The sequence below is a fragment of the Hyaena hyaena genome, unplaced genomic scaffold, assembly GCF_003009895.1.
Source record: "Hyaena hyaena isolate Hyena2069 unplaced genomic scaffold, ASM300989v1 scaffold_1240, whole genome shotgun sequence".
Lineage (NCBI taxonomy): Eukaryota > Metazoa > Chordata > Mammalia > Carnivora > Hyaenidae > Hyaena > Hyaena hyaena.
In genome coordinates, this window is record NW_024081873.1 from 434,152 (window position 1) to 438,320 (window position 4,169).

A 4,169-nucleotide genomic window follows, 5' to 3' on the forward strand; every position below is an offset into this window, starting at 1 on the left:
ACGAACCGGGAGATCATGACCTAAGCGAAAGTCGGACGCTTAACCGACTAAACCACCCAGGCGCCCCTGTTTAGACTTTTTGATTCAGGCTATTTGCTTTTCTATTTAAAGGGAGGTAGTATCCCCAGTGGATACAAGCATAAGCTTTGGAGATGGACAGGAGCAGGATTGGGCTGGATGATCTGAGCAGAGTGCTCATCTGTAAAATGAAACTTTAACAGTTGTTTCATTACGGTAGTGTGAGAATTTAAATATTTAATGTATGTGAAGTGCCCATCCCAGTATGTAGGAAATGTCCCATGACTAGAAGCTATCATTATTATCATCTAGCTATTTAAAGCACCTTTGCAGTTATTCACATCACACTAATTGAGACTGCTTAATTCATATTAGCGGAGGCATAGTATAAGTTAATTCCTTTCCTGTATGAGAAGGCAGAGACCATTGAAACAGGCCCCATTTCAACAATGTTATTAATATGTGTTCACATGTCAAGTGACTGATATCCTTATCCAAGACACTCACAACTCAGAAAAGGGTCAGTTCAACAGGGAGAACTGCCAAGATATTAAATGGGTTATTTAGGACCAAATACGTTGGCCAAATATTATCAAAATATTCAATATGTTCCTTCAGAAGAGAATTGAAACATTTATGAAGCTATGTTTCCTGTCAAGCTGTTTAAAGCATATTTTTGCTTTCTACGATGGATTTGAAATTAAAAAAAAAAAAAGAGAGAGAGAATATTCATGAATAAACTTAATAAGAATAAAGCATAACCTCAAAAAGGAAAAGTACAAACTACAGTTGGAAGTTTTAAAAGAACACTTGAATAAATGAACAAACGCATCCCACTCCTAAAAGAAAGTTAAATACCAGAAAGGTATCAATTCTGCATATTTAAAATGCACTAAGTCCAACAAAAACACCAAGAGTACTTTTTACTAACTAAAAAACTGCATAATTCACCTAAAAATACGTACATTGAAAAAAATGAGAAAGAAATCATCTTAAAAATATATTAAAATACAGCATAAAGTTGAAATAATTACATTACCAAATTAATCTGTAAATATTTTTTTAATGTTTTGTTTATTTTTGAAAAAGAGAGACAGAGCGTGAGTAGGGGAGGGGCAGGGAGAGAGGTAGACACAGAATCTGAAACAAGCTCTGTGCTGACAGCTCAGAGCCCTACATGGGACTTGAACTCACAAACGGTGAGGTCATGACCTGAGCCAAAGTCAGACATTTAACTGACTGAGCCACCCAGGTGCCCCAAATTAATCTGAATATCTTGATGGAGAAGGATAAGTATTCTGACAGTAGATCATTTCTTGCACTAAAATTTTCTATGGAATTAAAGTAATACCAAAAATCAATGAGAAACAGAAAAATTTATCAAATTATAGCTGAATAACAATGGAGACTTAAATTCATTTAGTGTTATGTGACACCATTTACCAGCATAAATTATTATTTTTTTATGTTTATTTATTTATTTTGAGACAGAGACAGAGAAAGTGAGTGGGGGAGGGGAAGAAAGAAGGGGGAGCAAGAATCCCAAGAAGGCAACACGCTGTCATCAGAGCAGAGCCCACGTGGGGCTCAAACTCATGACGTAAGCTGAAATCAAGAGTCAGATGATTAACTGACTGAGCCACCCAGTTGCACCTCTCAGCATAAATTATTAATGATTTAAAAACTACACATGTTAAAAAGAAGGCTATACCAGAACACATAACCAAACAAAACAAACAAAATCTCTAAAGAGAAAGAGAAAAAAGTAATTTATAAACCTGACTTAAAATTGGAACCCTGTGTGGATCACTGCTTCCCATCCTCTACTGGGTTGTGCCCATTTGTTCAGATTTCTCCTATACATGAAAATGGATCTTTTGTGCTTCTTATTTATGTTATTGTGTGCATCTCTTAATGGATATTAGATATTCTCAGGGTGAATTCAGAAAAGGGAAAATAAGGACATGATAACCTTATCATAGGTGGGATGCATGTTGTTTGTAACTACTTCCTAGAACCTAGCACAATCCTATAAACAAGAGGCATTCATTCAGATTTGCTGAATATATGAATAATTGGATGAGAACAAGAACACCAGTGGCAAGTCATAGTAGCTTTTAAAGAATCAAGAAACAGAACAGTATGGCTGGAAAAAAAGAGTTGAGAATTCATTTAGTTGAGTCTTTTAATTTGCAGATGAAGAAACTGAAGCCCAGAATAATGAAATGCCTTACTCTAGGTCACATTGTTTCTAAGGAACAGAGGGTAAATAAGTGAAAATTAATACTTCCCTCTAATATTGTTTATCCATCTACCAGAACATCCAAATTAAAACTGAAGTTGTGATGGTAGACCTGATCATTCAAGAAAGATGCATTTTCTTCGCATTTTTAAAATTTAGACATTCCATAAAGTTAAGGAGAGAGGAAAACTGAGGTAAATTCATTCTTTTTTTTTTTTTTTAGCACAATTAACTTTATTTTTCAAGGGTTCATATTGTAAGCATTAAACCACGAGTGGGCTTGGAGTCTGTAAGCCCAGACTCACATATTTAAGAACATAAAAGCAAACTGTGATCCACGAATGTGGATGAAATGGATGAAAACTAAAGGCTCACAGTTAATCAGATTCTAGTTTTTAAATTTCTACAGCCTAGTAGTCAGAAGTCACAGGTCATGTAGGTCTTTCTGGATGTCCCACAATGTCTCTGAGCCGAGCAAACTCACCATCATTCAGCTTCTGGTTGATAACACTAGTTAATCCCCAAGCATTCAGGATAGATGGAAGGCTCAGGAAGATATACATTCCCTTCATCAGTTTTGACTCCGGAGGAGTCATAGATAGATTTTTCAACACGGATTCAATGAGATCAATCACACTTAATCCAAGAGCCCAGCTTGAGGACTTCACAGGCACTTTCAACCACCATCTTATGCCCATCTTTCCAATTTTCACTGTCATTGTCTGTTCCCATTTCTGGATTTAGTTTCTGGAGACATAATACCTCCCACATCCACTCTACGCCACAGACTCATGCTTGGGTTGTCATGTTCTCCCAAAATCCATCCATGGCAGCTGCTGGGATGAATGCCAAATTTTACACCCATAAAATAGCAAAATCTAACAGAATCTGGATTAAACCCACTTGCAATCACACCGTGCTTGGATAGTCCACTTCATTTCCAGGTAACATATGTGAGAATATCCACTGGGTTGGAAACCACAATTATGACACAATCCGGACTGCACTTGACTTAGGGAGGAATAATGAACTTGAAGACATTCACATTCCTCTGCACCAGACGGAGGGGCTCTCTCCCGGCTGCTGGCAGACTCCTGCAGTTACCACCACAGTATTAGAACTGGAGGTCACAGAGTCATCACTATCTGCCACAATTTTAGGTGTCTAAAGAAATAAGCTCCCATGTTGCAGATCCATTATTTCTCCTTAGAGTTTATCTTCCAGAGCATCCACTAACACAAGTCATCCACCAGAAACTTTCCCAGAATGCCGGTGACATGCACCACACCAACTTGTGCAACACCCACTACAGTAATCCTATTGTTTTGGACAATTGCTCTTCTTCTGCAACTGGTGCAATCAGATATTCCTTACGAGTTGCCATTGTGCCCAGGAGAGAGATGTGAGAGTCATGTGAGGAAGACAATAAGGAAAATACTTTCTACTTAATGACCAGAAAGAATGTGGCAAGTTTCCTGAACACTCTAACATTGTTAGCTTTCAGTACAAGGCCTAGAAATGCAACCACTTTACCAATTTTAAGGTCAGTTGGTAGCAGAGTTGGGCATGGGTTCAGCTCTTCTGAGTCCATGCGTAATGCTCTTTCCACCATACTCTTATACTAACTAAAACATTTCTTAGTAAAACACAAAAGTGCTGGGGAGAGAAAACAGGAGCCAATAGCATTAAATTTTAAGAATAGGTAAGAAAAATAACACCTTGTATTTAAATAAATGTATTAAAATTAATACTCCAAGAATATATGTAAAACAGGATGTATTTATTCAATCAGTATCTATTTGTTCAGCATACATTTATTAATTACTTACCATATGAAGACACAATACAAGATTTAGGAGATGTAATGATGAATAGATCAGAAGTTGTTCCTGCCCTCATGGAGTTTTGA

General features: G+C 37.1%; 1 pseudogene; it reads right to left on the reverse strand.

Annotated features, from left to right (window-relative positions):
- Positions 1–2,684: 2,684 nt before the first annotated feature.
- LOC120224736 lies at positions 2,685–3,644 on the reverse strand (annotated as a pseudogene).
- Between the last annotated feature and the right edge of the window lie 525 nt (positions 3,645–4,169).